A 14,260-nucleotide genomic window follows, 5' to 3' on the forward strand; every position below is an offset into this window, starting at 1 on the left:
GGATCGTGCTAACAATCTGTCATTTGAAATGATAATGTAATGTGCAGTAAAAATAGGCAAGTCATTCTGCACTGTAACCTTCAGCAGGAAAGCAGTTGGTAAACCTCTTGAGCTTGTCGTCTTCCTGTTTTCTGTGGCCTCTTTAGAATACTTTGGTGCTGACATACCATAGTCTTGATTTAAAGTTTTTGTTCACCTCAGACATGAAATGTGAACCAAGCATATCCCCCCTATAGTATGTCGGTGTCTCTATTAAGAGCACTAAGTGTCATTTCTATCTGCTGCTTCGTTCCTCGCTTCACTAAGTATATGTAGGGGTTTCCAACCACTTAGAGATCATTCAGATGAGGTTATTATATCATGCAAAGAACAGCAATCAACACTAGCCCATAGTAGACAGCCATGGAGCTCACTTCAGCTGCTGACCTTGCCCAAATGAATGAAGTCATTTACCTGTATGCTTTTACTAATCAACATTTTTCACATTTTACATATATTTTTTTCCCTTTTGTCCTCTGTACGAACAAATGAAGTATGCCATCATTTCCTGCAATATATACAGGGAGTGCAGAATTATTAGGCAAATGAGTATTTTGACCACATCATCCTCTTTATGCATGTTGTCTTACTCCAAGCTGTATAGGCTCGAAAGCCTACTACCGATTAAGCATATTAGGTGATGTGCATCTCTGTAATGAGAAGGTGTGTGGTCTAATGACATCAACACCCTATATCAGGTGTGCATAATTATTAGGCAACTTCCTTTCCTTTGGCAAAATGGGTCAAAAGAAGGACTTGACAGGCTCAGAAAAGTCAAAAATAGTGAGATATCTTGCAGAGGGATGCAGCACTCTTAAAATTGCAAAGCTTCTGAAGCGTGATCATCGAACAATCAAGCGTTTCATTCAAAATAGTCAACAGGGTCGCAAGAAGCGTGTGGAAAAACCAAGGCGCAAAATAACTGCCCATGAACTGAGAAAAGTCAAGCGTGCAGCTGCCAAGATGCCACTTGCCACCAGTTTGGCCATATTTCAGAGCTGCAACATCACTGGAGTGCCCAAAAGCACAAGGTGTGCAATACTCAGAGACATGGCCAAGGTAAGAAAGGCTGAAAGACGATGACCACTGAACAAGACACACAAGCTGAAACGTCAAGACTGGGCCAAGAAATATCTCAAGACTGATTTTTCTAAGGTTTTATGGACTGATGAAATGAGAGTGAGTCTTGATGGGCCAGATGGATGGGCCCGTGGCTGGATTGGTAAAGGGCAGAGAGCTCCAGTCCGACTCAGACGCCAGCAAGGTGGAGGTGGAGTACTGGTTTGGGCTGGTATCGTCAAAGATGAGCTTGTGGGGCCTTTTCGGGTTAAGGATGGAGTCAAGCTCAACTCCCAGTCCTACTGCCAGTTTCTGGAAGACACCTTCTTCAAGCAGTGGTACAGGAAGAAGTCTGCATCCTTCAAGAAAAACATGATTTTCATGCAGGACAATGCTCCAGCACACACGTCCAAGTACTCCACAGCGTGGCTGGCAAGAAAGGGTATAAAAGAAGAAAAACTAATGACATGGCCTCCTTGTTCACCTGATCTGAACCCCATTGAGAACCTGTGGTCCATCATCAAATGTGAGATTTACAAGGAGGGAAAACAGTACACCTCTCTGAACAGTGTCTGGGAGGCTGTGGTTGCTGCTGCACGCAATGTTGATGGTGAACAGATCAAAACACTGACAGAATCCATGGATGGCAGGCTTTTGAGTGTCCTTGCAAAGAAAGGTGGCTATATTGGTCACTGATTTGTTTTTGTTTTGTTTTTGAATGTCAGAAATGTATATTTGTGAATGTTGAGATGTTATATTGGTTTCACTGGTAAAAATAAATAATTGAAATGGGTATATATTTTTTTTTATTAAGTTGCCTAATAATTATGCGCAGTAATAGTCACCTGCACACACAGATATCCCCCTAAAATAGCTAAAACTAAAAACTACTTCCAAAAATATTCAGCTTTGATATTAATGAGTTTTTTGGGTTCATTGAGAACATGGTTGTTGTTCAATAATAAAATGAATCCTCAAAAATACAATTTGCCTAATAATTCTGCACTCCCTGTACTTCCACTTCCCACTTTAGTGGCTCAAACCACAATGGCCTAGGCTATGAAGCATTTCAGGGTCAGCTTGTCTGGAGACTTTCTAGTTGTGTTTGTAATTCTCCTGTGGTTTAGCTGTCGCTGTCTGAGCCAACCAAACTGCTGGTGTGAAATGACATGGGTGCATTACTTGTATGGCACAAGTGTTCAGAAATGCTGGGGATAATGAACACATTTTTTACATTTTTGTAAGTTGCCAGTATATGTAGAATAGTGTGTAGGGTATGTCAGCAGGCGGTATGTGCAGGAGAGGAGTACGGGGGGTATGTCAGCAGGCGGTATGTGCAGGAGAGGAGTACGGAGGGTATGTCAGCAGGCGGTATGTGCAGGAGAGGAGTACGGGGGGTATGTCAGCAGGCGGTATGTGCAGGAGAGGAGTACGGGGGGTATGTCAGCAGGCGGTATGTGCAGGAGAGGAGTACGGGGGGTATGTCAGCAGGCGGTATGTGCAGGAGAGGAGTACGGGGGGTATGTCAGCAGGCGGTATGTGCAGGAGAGGAGTACGGAGGGTATGTCGGCAGGCGGTATGTGCAGGAGAGGAGTACGGAGGGTATGTCAGCAGGCGGTATGTGCAGGAGAGGAGTACGGAGGGTATGTCAGCAGGCGGTATGTGCAGGAGAGGAGTACGGAGGGTATGTCAGCAGGCGGTATGTGCAGGAGAGGAGTACGGAGGGTATGTCAGCACGCGGTTCGTGCAGGAGAGGCGTACAGAGGGTATGTCAGCAGGCGGTATGTGCAGGAGAGGAGTACGGGGGGTATGTCAGCAGGCGGTATGTGCAGAAGAGGAGTACGGAGGGTATGTCAGCAGGCGGTATGTGCAGGAGAGGAGTGTGGATGGTATGTCAGCAGGCGGTATGTGCAGGAGAGGAGTACGGGGGGTATGTCAGCAGGCGGTATGTGCAGGAGAGGAGTGTGGATGGTATGTCAGCAGGCGGTATGTGCAGGAGCGGAGTACGGAGGGTATGTCAGCAGGCGGTATGTGCAGGAGAGGAGTACGGAGGGCATGTCAGCAGGCGGTATGTGCAGGAGAGGAGTACGGAGGGTATGTCAGCACGCGGTTCGTGCAGGAGAGGCGTACGGAGGGTATGTCAGCAGGCGGTATGTGCAGGAGAGGAGTACGGAGGGTATGTCAGCAGGCGGTATGTGCAGAAGAGGAGTACGGAGGGTATGTCAGCAGGCGGTATGTGCAGGAGAGGAGTGTGGATGGTATGTCAGCAGGCGGTATGTGCAGGAGAGGAGTACGGAGGGTATGTCAGCAGGCGGTATGTGCAGGAGAGGAGTACGGAGGGTATGTCAGCAGGCGGTATGTGCAGGAGAGGAGGACGGAGGGTATGTCAGCAGGCGGTATGTGCAGGAGAGGAGTACGGAGGGTATGTCAGCAGGCGGTATGTGCAGGAGAGGAGTACGGAGGGTATGTCAGCAGGCGGTATGTGCAGGAGAGGAGTACGGAGGGTATGTCAGCAGGCGGTATGTGCAGGAGAGGAGTACGGAGGGTATGTCAGCAGGCGGTATGTGCAGAAGAGGAGTACGGAGGGTATGTCAGCAGGCGGTATGTGCAGGAGAGGAGTACGGAGGGTATGTCAGCAGGCGGTATGTGCAGGAGAGGAGTACGGGGGGTATGTCAGCAGGCGGTATGTGCAGGAGAGGAGTACGGGGGGTATGTCAGCAGGCGGTATGTGCAGAAGAGGAGTACGGAGGGTATGTCAGCAGGCGGTATGTGCAGGAGAGGAGTACGGGGGGTATGTCAGCAGGCGGTATGTGCAGGAGAGGAGTACGGAGGGTATGTCAGCAGGCGGTATGTGCAGGAGAGGAGTACGGAGGGTATGTCAGCAGGCGGTATGTGCAGGAGAGGAGTACGGAGGGTATGTCAGCAGGCGGTATGTGCAGGAGAGGAGTACGGAGGGTATGTCAGCAGGCGGTATGTGCAGGAGAGGAGTACGGAGGGTATGTCAGCAGGCGGTATGTGCAGGAGAGGAGTACGGGGGGTATGTCAGCAGGCGGTATGTGCAGAAGAGGAGTACGGGGGGTATGTCAGCAGGCGGTATGTGCAGAAGAGGAGTACGGAGGGTATGTCAGCAGGCGGTATGTGCAGAAGAGGAGTACGGAGGGTATGTCAGCAGGCGGTATGTGCAGGAGAGGAGTACGGGTGTATGTCAGCAGGCGGTATGTGCAGGAGAGGAGTACGGAGGGTATGTCGGCAGGCGGTATGTGCAGGAGAGGAGTACGGAGGGTATGTCAGCAGGCGGTATGTGCAGGAGAGGAGTACGGGGGGTATGTCAGCAGGCGGTATGTGCAGGAGAGGAGTACGGAGGGTATGTCAGCAGGCGGTATGTGCAGAAGAGGAGTACGGGGGGTATGTCAGCAGGCGGTATGTGCAGGAGAGGAGTACGGAGGGTATGTCAGCAGGCGGTATGTGCAGAAGAGGAGTACGGAGGGTATGTCAGCAGGCGGTATGTGCAGAAGAGGAGTACGGAGGGTATGTCAGCAGGCGGTATGTGCAGGAGAGGAGAGGAGAGGAGAGGTTCTGTGTAAAATGCTTTGGAATTTATTGACGCTTTCTGGATTTATTATTCAGCCTGCCTGATGAATTAGTCAGAAGCTCAGTAGAATATTAGATGCATGATTATCTTGGTGTTGGTTTTCCAAGTGCTCCTGTCATACTTGAAATGGTGTCAGACTGCTGAGGAGATCACTATGCAGAGTGCAGCCCACAGGATGTCTTAATTGGCTGTTGTGCTAGGCCGCAATAACCAGTCATATGTTTTCCTTGTTTTACAATATGCTGCTGATTGATTGTTCTGTTGAACGGTCATCTGCTGCAGAGCTGAGCTTTGCTTCACAGCGCTAGTATTGTGGCTTTCTCTTGCCTTTATCAAATGGCACAGCTTTATTATCTGATAAAGACTTTTTGTCTTTTGTATTCGAGTACTAAATTGCCAAAAAATAGTTTTGAAAGATAATGCACTCTGTCAACCCGTGTTCATAAACCCGCAGACCTTTAATAAAGTGTTACTAAACCCACAACAGTAACATCAGTCTGTAAATGCAGTAAGGCATGCGTGTTATATTCACTGTGGAATCTAGGGGGTTCCGCATTGTGTAAAAGGTCTTTTTGATCCTGTCTTTTCTGATCCTCCATTTATTTTACTGTCCCCAATTCATTTGCTGATTGCACAGATCCCTAGGAGGCACTCTGCATATGCTCCGTTTGGTGTGTTTTGCTGGAGTTTTTTTTTTTTTTTTGAAAACCCAGATTGTCCCAGAATTTATAGTTTTGCATTTTTCAAACATTCAACTAAAAGAAGCCAAGCAGGTGTAAATTTCAGTTTATAGAGCAGGGATATGCAATTAGCGGACCTCCAGCTGTTGCACAACTACAAGTCCCATGAGGCATAGCAAGACTCTGACAGCCACAAGCATGACACCCAAAGGCAGAGGCATGATGGGAATTGTAGTTTTGCAACATCTGGAGGTCCGCTAATTGCATATCCCTGTTATAGAGTAAAAAAATTTTGCAGACTGTCTCAAAACCGTAAAGTTTAGTAATGCTGGCCATAGACGGTGCAAATCTAGGCCAGTTAAGCAGAAACCAGCCGATATTCGAACCATGTGTGGGGAGCCTAAATGTCAATCGATCAACGTTGGTACAACCAGCCTGATGGATTTTACTTGCGATTATTGCTAGAAGCTGGTATAGTTGCTAGCAATAATCCGTCTTCAACTGTCTGCGTTGACGGGGAATTGAGTGGATTTCTTGGGTTGCAAGAAAGATATTCACACGGTCTATGGCCAGCCTAAGTCTAAGGCCCTTGTACACACGAAACTCGACGGGGGAAACGCATCGTTTTGCTCGTCGAGTTCCTTGTGAAGCCGTCGAAACTCGACAAGCCAATTTTCTCCATTCCCGTCAAGGAAATAGAGAACATGCTTTCTTTTTGGCTCGTCGAGTTTCTCGACCGTTTCCTCAACGAAAATGTACACACGACCGGTTTTCTCGGCAAAAAAATATCTCCCAGCAAGTTTCTTGCTGGTTTTTGCCGAGACACTCGGTCGTGTGTACGAGGCTTTAGGAGCTAACTATTTTTCTATTGCTGTGACTCCTGTAAGCTAAATGAGCTAGTTTTATCTTTTGGTAGTACATTCTAGTTAAATCTTGAGCTTGTAGCAACCCAAGGAAGGGCATGCTTGTATGTAATTCCACAGGGCTAGACAGTGAATTACCGTACGCGAGTTTACTATTTTTAGAGAATTGCAACACAGAAACTAAACCTTTCAGTATTTATAGCAAGCTATGGAACAAGGAGGATTTTCAGCTGGAAAATGTTGATGCTCAGCTTGATAGTTGTTTCTATTCCTTTCATGTGCTTTCCAGACGTTCACACCTAACAATATGCAGTACTTTGTAGCCGCACCTTTTTATATAAATGCACAAAATAGTTTTTCCTTGAGATAAGCCATGTTAAAGCTCTAAAAATAGGAACATATGTTGCCTAAAGGCAGCCATATTTGCTCTAACACCATAGCATTGAGGTATGCTGAGGCGTGTGGAGTATTTGTGTCTCATTGCAGACTTTTAAATGAGTGGCTTGAAAACCTGTACATTTAGGGCCAGTTCACACCAGACGCGGTTCCTTACAGTTTTTGTGTGCACTTTTTCTGCACTAAAAATGCATGCACAGTGTTTTCCATGTATTCCAATGGCTCTAGTTCAGGGCTCGACAAATCCCGGGCGCCAGGTCGCCATGGTGACTGGAAATGGGTGTCCTGGCGACTTGGCTTGGAAGGTTTTTTTTTTTTTTTTTTTCTGTGAGCTGGTGCCATCTGGTGGTGAGCCGTTGATATTACAAGTTATTACCACCAGATGTGAGCTGGCGCCATCTGGCGGTGGCCGTTGGTATTACAAGTTAAGCATTACAAGTTAAACAGCAATTCTAATGTAATTTTTCACTATTTTCACTGCCATTTTCTTCCCTCTAATTAGAACCCCCAAACATTATATATATTTTTTATCCTAACACCCTAGAGAATAAAATGGCGATCGTTGCAATACTTTGTCACGCCGTATTTGCGCAGCGGTCTTACTTTTTTGGGAAAAAAATTACACTTTTTTTAATTAAAAAATAAGACAACAGTAAAGTTTTTACCCCATTTTTTTTAATATTATGAAAGATAATGTTACGCCGAGTAAATTCATATCCAACATGTCACGCTTCAAAATTGCGTCCGCTCGTGGAATGGCGACAAACTTTTACCCTTTAAAGTCTTCATAGGCGACGTTTAAAAAAATCTACAGGTTGCATGTTTTGAGTTACAGAGGAGGTCTAGGGCTAGAATTATTGCTCTCTCTACCAATCGCAGGGCTACCTCACATGTGTGGTTTGAACACCGTTTACATATGCGGGCGCTGCTCACGTATGTGTTCGCTTCTGCGCGCAAGCTCGTCGGGACGGGGTGTGTTTTCTGGCTCCTAACTTTTTTAGCTGGCTCCTAGATTCCAAGCAAATTTGTCAAACCCTGCTCTAGTTCACACCAGGCAGTCGGTATCCGGTGCAGAAACTGACTGAAAATTTACTGCATGGTGTGAACTAAAGCCATTGGAATACATGGAAACAATGTGCATGCATTTTGTGCAGAAAAAAGCGCACAGAACTGCGTCTGGTGTAAACTGGTGGTTTATATATATATATTTATTAATAAAAATGCAATAAAACTATCCCCTATTTTTGTAAACGCTATAAATTTTGCGCAAACCAATCGATAACCGCTTATTGCGATTTTTTTTTTTTTTTAATTTTATTTTTATTTTATTTTTTTACCAAAAATAGGTAGAAGAATATGTATCGGCCTAAACTGAGGGGGGGGGGGGAAAGAGTGTGTGTGTGTGTGTGTGTGTGTATATGTATGTATGTATGTGTATATATATATTTATTTATTTATTTATTTATTTATTTATTTATTTTTTTGGGGATATTTATTATAGCAAAAAATATTGAATCTTTTTTCAAAATTGTCGCTATTTTTTTGTTTATAGCGCAAAAAATAAAAACCGCAGAGGTGATCAAATACCACCAAAAGAAAGCTCTATTTGTGGGAAAAAAAGGACGCCAATTTTGTTTGGGAGCCACGTCGCACGACTGTGCAATTGTCAGTTAAAGCGACGCAGTGCCGAATCGCAAAAAGGGGGCAAGGTCCCTTTTACCTGCATATTGGTCCGGGTCTTAAAGGGGAGGTTCACCCTAAAAACGACTTTCTAGTATTACATTGGCCCCCCACATTACAATACAATTATGCCTATTATGTTTTTTTTGTATGCTGTACATACCTTAGGAACAGCTAATTCACCCATGGCTTCCGGGTTGCGAGTCCCGCGGGAGTGGGCGTTCCTAACATGCTGGTGATTGACGTTTTGACAAAAAACGAGCTCCCCCCGTCGCGTAAGCTGCGTCACGATTGGTGAAAGGAGCCGAACGGCGAGTCGGTGCTATACTGCGCCTGCGCACCGCCGTTCGGCAATCGTGAAGCGGCTTACGCGACAGGGGGGAGCTCGTTTTTTGTCAAAAAGTCAATCACCAGCATGTTAAGAACGCCCACTCCCGCGGGACTCGCAACCCGGAAGCCATGGGTGAATTAGCTGTACTAAGGTATGTACAGCATACAAAAAAAACCTAACGGGCATAATTGTATTGTAATGTGGGGGGCCAGTGTAATAAGAGAAAGTCGTTTTTAGGGTGAACCTCCCCTTTAAGTGGTTAAGAACCCCAGAGTTCAGCTTTTAAGATTTTTCTAAAGTTATATAAATGTCAAAAAATATGTAGCTAAATCAGAAGGCACTGAATGAAATGTAACCTATTTACACTTGCAAGGGACAAGCAGCTCAAGTGCACATGATCACGAGTGTCTGCCACCCTCAAATCATATGTGCCTGTCTGTATATTGGCCAACGGGTTTAGGAGAGACCACATAAAGGGCTAAATATTTATTGTATTACTTGGCAGAGGCATGAGGACGCCATACAGCATGGGTCTTCAAACTACGGCCCTCCAGTTGTTCAGGAACTACAATTCCCATCATGCTTAGTCATGTCTGTGAATGTCAGTGTATTACAATGCCTCATGGGATGTGTAGTTCTACAACAGCTGGAGGGCCGTAGTCTGAGGATCCCTGCAAGAATTGAACAGCTTTATAATGCCGACATAGTGACCCATTGCTGCAGTCTGGGCATTGTGATGTCACCATGCCACCGCTTCTCAGGACCTGTCAATGGGCAGCAAATGAGAAATGTCCATAGAAATCTGTGGGGTCACCGTTGCTCTGATTTACATTATAAAAACAATGGTGGGGCCTGAAACCAAAATGCTGCATGAACATATTGAGGGTGTTTACTAAAACAGGAGCACACAAAATCTGAAAGCCGATTGGTTACTATGCACCAGTATTAGTAACTCTCTCCCATTTTGGGACAAGTGTTCTATTTGCACACACAGAATTTAGCTAGTGTTTTGCTCCCCCTCATCTATTGAATTTGGTGCAGCTACTGAGGCATTAAGTGAAATTTTGACTTGTAAACCCTTTTTTTCTAAGCACTCTATTAAGTGTATCCATGACCGTGAAAAGTGTATCGTTTAGATTTAGTGGCTGAGAGATGAAGGGTTGAGATAGTAATGCATGTGATGTGAACTGACAGGGTTTCAGCTCCCGTGCCTTTGTAGATGAATGTGTACAGTCAGGCAGACTTCTCTCTTTATGGCTATGTGAGCATTGTGCTTATAGGTGACCCTTGATCAGGTGAGAAATGACTCAAGGTGCTCCACCATTGGAACCGCAGATACACTCATTAGTGTTTGTCTGTGGGAATGTCTGTTGAATGAAATGAATTAAACTACCACTGGAAATGTGTCTGGAGATATACTGAGATTTTAAGTAGACTGCCATTGCTGGGCTTTCGCCCCCCCCCCTTTCTTCCCCCACAGTCTCTGGAAAACGTCACCAGTCCCATAAAGCTGCAGGACCAATTGGATAGCACGGCTCGGGCATGCGCAGTAAGCAGGTGGCTGTGAAGCCACAAGCCGTCGCAGCCAGCTTCCCACAGTTCACACTGGGGTGCTTTTCAGACGTTTTTAGCGCTAAAAAAATGGCGCCTCTCAAGCCACCCCAGTGTGAAAGCCTGGGGCGGTGATTGAAATGAACGGGCAGTGCTGCCGGCATGCCTGCAAAGCACTTTCGGCAGTGCCGCAACACATGCGCTGTTGACCCTTTCTTCAGGCGCTAGCGGGGGTTTTAAAGCAGCCCGCTAGCTGCCAAAAAGCACTGCTTTAACAGCGGTAAAGAGCCAGTAAAAGTATCAGCACTTTACCGCTAGCGCCCGCACCGCCCCAGTGTGAAAGGGGTCTTGTATGCCGCGCTCGGGACCGAAGCCCAGTGAAGAAACCGGGTGAGTGAGGACAGCGCTGGATCCTGGAACAAGGTGAACGTCCTAATATTAAAAGTCAGCAGCTACAGGTTTTGAAGCTGCTCACTTTTAATTTAACTGATGATGGAACAACTTCAACCCTGGAAAATGTTACCCCCTTCCTGACCAGAGCACTTTTTACAATTTGGCACGGCATCGCTTTAACTGACAATTGCGCGGTCATGTGATGTTGTACCCAAACAAAATTTGGCATCCTTTCCCCCCCCCCCCCCCACAAATAGAGCTTTCTTTTGGTGGTATTTGATCACAAAAGAACAGCGACAATTTAGAAAAAACACTATCTTTTTTACTTTTTGCTATAATAAATATTCCACATTAAAAAAAAAAAAAAAATATATACTTTTGGTAAAGTAAGCGGATATTGATTGGTTTGCGCAAAAGTTATAGCGTCTAAAATAGAGGCTACAACAGGGGTTGACAAATTTGCTTGTAATCTAGGAGCCAGCTAAAAAAGTTAGGAGCCAGAAAACGCGCCCCGTCCCGACGAGCTTGCGCGCAGAAGCGAACACATACGTGAGCAGCAACCGCATATGTAAACGGTGTTCAAACCACACATGTGAGGTATCGCCGCGATTGGTAGAGCGAGAGCAATAATTCTAGCCCTAGACCTCCTCTGTAACTCAAAACATGCAACCTGTAGAATTTTTTAAACGTCGCCTATGGAGATTTTAAAGGGTAAAAGTTTGTCGCCATTCCACGAGCGGACGTAATTTTGAAGAGTGACATGTTGGGTATCAATTTACTTGGCGTAACATTATCTTTCATAATATAAAAAAAAAATGGGGATAGCTTTACTGTTTTATTTTTTAATTATAAAAGTGTAATTTTTTCCCAAAAAAGTGCGCTTGAAAGACCGCTGCGCAAATACGGCGTGACAGAAAGTATTGCAACGATCGCCATTTTATTCTCTAGGGTGTTAGGATAAAAAATATATATAATGTTTGGGGGTTCTAATTAGAGGGAAGAAGATGGCAGTGAAAATAGTGAAAAATTACATTTGAATTGCTGTTTAACTTGTAATGCTTAACTTGTAATACCAACGGCCACCACCAGATGGCGCCAGCTTACACATCTGGTGGTAATAACTAGTAATACCAACGGCTCACCACCAGATGGCGCCATCTCACATCTCCCCCCCTTCCAAGCCAAGTCGCCAAGACCCTATTTCTAGTCGCCCTGGCGACCGGAATTTGTCGAGCCCTGGGCTAGAATTATGGCATTTTTATATATTTTTATTTTTATTTATTTTTTACTAGTAATGGTGGCGATGTATGTGTGTGTTTGTTTTTTTTGTTTTTTTTATAGGGACTGCGATGTTATGGTGGACAGATCGGATACATTTTTGGGACCATTGACAATTTTACAGCGATTAGTGCTATAAAAATGCACTGATTTACTGTGTAAATGTCACTGGCAGGCAAGGAGTTAACACTAGGGGGCGATCAAGGGGTTGTGTTCCCTCTGCATGTTCTAACTGAAGGGGGGATGGGACTTGCTAGAGGAAATGACAGATTTCTGTTCATTCATTGTATGAACAGACGATCAGTCATTTCTCCCCTAAGTGAAATGGGAACTGTGTGTTTGTGTTTTTTATCTGGGTGTTTGTGCCTTTCCTCCAATCAGCTGTCCTGGCTGTATGCCCAGGCTTCACTTTCAGTGCTGAACAGGAAGAGAAAATCTCTAACATTAAAGCGGTGGTTCACCCTAAAATTCAAGTTTCTAGCAAGAAATACAGCATAGTAGCGTGAGCTACAGTATGCCTTTATTTATTTTAAATGCGCCGTACTCACTGTTTAATCCCGGAGATAAGTTTCAGGCTCCCCGCGGGGAATGGGCGTTCCTAGTCAGAGGGGACAATGATTGACGGCCAGCTATTGTGCGTCACGCCTCCCGAGTAGGACTTGGCTCTTTACGGCGCCTGCGCACAGACATCGGAGCTGACTGCGCAGGCGCCGTGAAGAGCCACGTCCTATTTCGGCTATTTCCGTGAGGCGTGAGCGCCATAGCCGGCCGTCAATCATGTTCCCCTCTGACTAGGAATGCCTACTAGACTGAAACTTATCTCCGGGATTAAACAGTGAGTATGGCGCAAAAAAATAAAATAAAGGCATACTGTAGCTCACGCTAGTATGCTAGATGGCATGTTAGAATTATTTTTTTTTTAGGGTGAACCCCCGCTTTAAGTGAACTTTCTAAAGAATATATAAATGTGAAGACAGTAGATATACATGTAAAACTTATGTAGGTAGATTTGTTTCATCTCTGTGTATCATCTGAGGCTGTTCACTTCACTTGGAATATGTGAGGGTTTACATCCACTTTAACCACAAGCTTTATAAGAACCAAAGGTCTTCAGGTACAAATACCGATATACAGTAGGTATCATCATACACGCAGACGCTTAGCAGCTCCACTGTACTAAGGCGCAAAATCCCCAGCACTTTCTGGAACACAGAGGGGGTCATTTACTAAAGGGAAAATCCACTTGGCACTACAAGTGTAAAGTGCACTTGGAAATGCAGTTGCTGTAGATTCGAGGGGGACATGCAAGAAAAATAAAAGAATTTTAGTTTGCACATGATTGAATGATAGTCAGCAGAGTTTCCCCTCATTTAAGATCTCCCCCCTCAGATTTACAGCGACTGCACTTTCAGTGCAATTTCAAGTGCATTTTGCACTTGTAGTGCAAAGTGGATTTGCCTTTAGTAAATAACTCCCACATGTGTCGTGTACAATCCAAGTAAATTGCCTGTGTGGCTGTGCTTGGGTGAACTCTGATGGCTTCTGCATAAGCGTTTACCTGTGTGTGGCATTTTCTCAGTGAACGCGAAAGTGGTTTGTTCAGAGTTTACATGTGGTTAGGGACAGACTATCAGTCCTGGATGACAGAATCTGCAGATTCTTGCCGCAGGATTCCACAGATGTCTCCAATCACGTGTGTTAAACCTCGAATACGTTTTTGTCATATCCTTGGTCAGGATTGCCCAGGTGTGCTCTGTGAGCTGCAGCAGGGTTTGAACTATTGCAAATCCATTCATAACATGGAAGAGGAACTTCCTTTTTCAATTGGGGAAGTAGATTGGGAAGAGTTCTGTATTGGATTACACTGCATTGTATTTAATGGGTTCTGTGGTATGTAGAAACCACAAAGAAGGACTGTTCTGAGAAAACACCACTTCTTTCTGCAGGCCCAAATGATATTGGAGAATTTTGTCTTGCTTAGGCTAAAGTGGGCCTTCACCCCCTCTAAAAACTTTTTTTATAGCCCATCAAACCAAACCCCCCCCCCCCTTACACATTTGCAGCTGCCTGCACCCTCCTCAGGTACCACGGTGGGCATCCCAGGAGGCTCCATGGCCATCCATTGTGCATATACCAGACATTCTACACCAGTGGTCATCAACCTTGTCCTGCAGGGCCCACTAACAGGCCAGGTTTGCAAGATAACTGAAATACATCACAGCTGATATCATTTGCTCCTCAGTGATTGCAGTATTCTAGTCTGCATCTCCCCAAGGTAATACATAAAACCTGGCCTGTTAGTGAGCCAGGTCATCAGGGGTATGACTGCAACCAAGAAAAGACCTGTCCCCTGATGACATCAGAAGAAAAGATGGTGGCCTTAGGAGTTTTATCTTGA

The 14,260-nt window shown here is 45.2% G+C and overlaps 1 protein-coding gene across 1 annotated transcript in view; it reads left to right on the forward strand.

Annotated features, from left to right (window-relative positions):
• KSR1 (kinase suppressor of ras 1) overlaps positions 1 to 14,260 on the forward strand; it is a 191,008-nt gene that overhangs the window by 42,302 nt on the left and 134,446 nt on the right. The window lies entirely within an intron of this gene.

Source organism: Rana temporaria, chromosome 2, assembly GCF_905171775.1.
Source record: "Rana temporaria chromosome 2, aRanTem1.1, whole genome shotgun sequence".
NCBI lineage: Eukaryota > Metazoa > Chordata > Amphibia > Anura > Ranidae > Rana > Rana temporaria.